The following is a 202-nucleotide window of genomic DNA, read 5'->3' on the forward strand; positions in this document are numbered from 1 at the left end:
AAGAGGAAGAACAAACCGCCATCACTAAGATGGACCCGTTCTTTAATCTCCTTGTTCTTTATTTTTCTGTTTTTCAAAAATTATGCTTTATGTTTTATTTATGTTTGTGTCTTATGATCATTAGTGTCTTAGTGTCTATGCCTTAAAATTATGAATGTCCATGAATCCATCACCTTTCTTGAATGAAAAATGTTCTTAATTG

The sequence above is a fragment of the Arachis duranensis genome, chromosome 9 (assembly GCF_000817695.3).
Source record: "Arachis duranensis cultivar V14167 chromosome 9, aradu.V14167.gnm2.J7QH, whole genome shotgun sequence".
NCBI lineage: Eukaryota > Viridiplantae > Streptophyta > Magnoliopsida > Fabales > Fabaceae > Arachis > Arachis duranensis.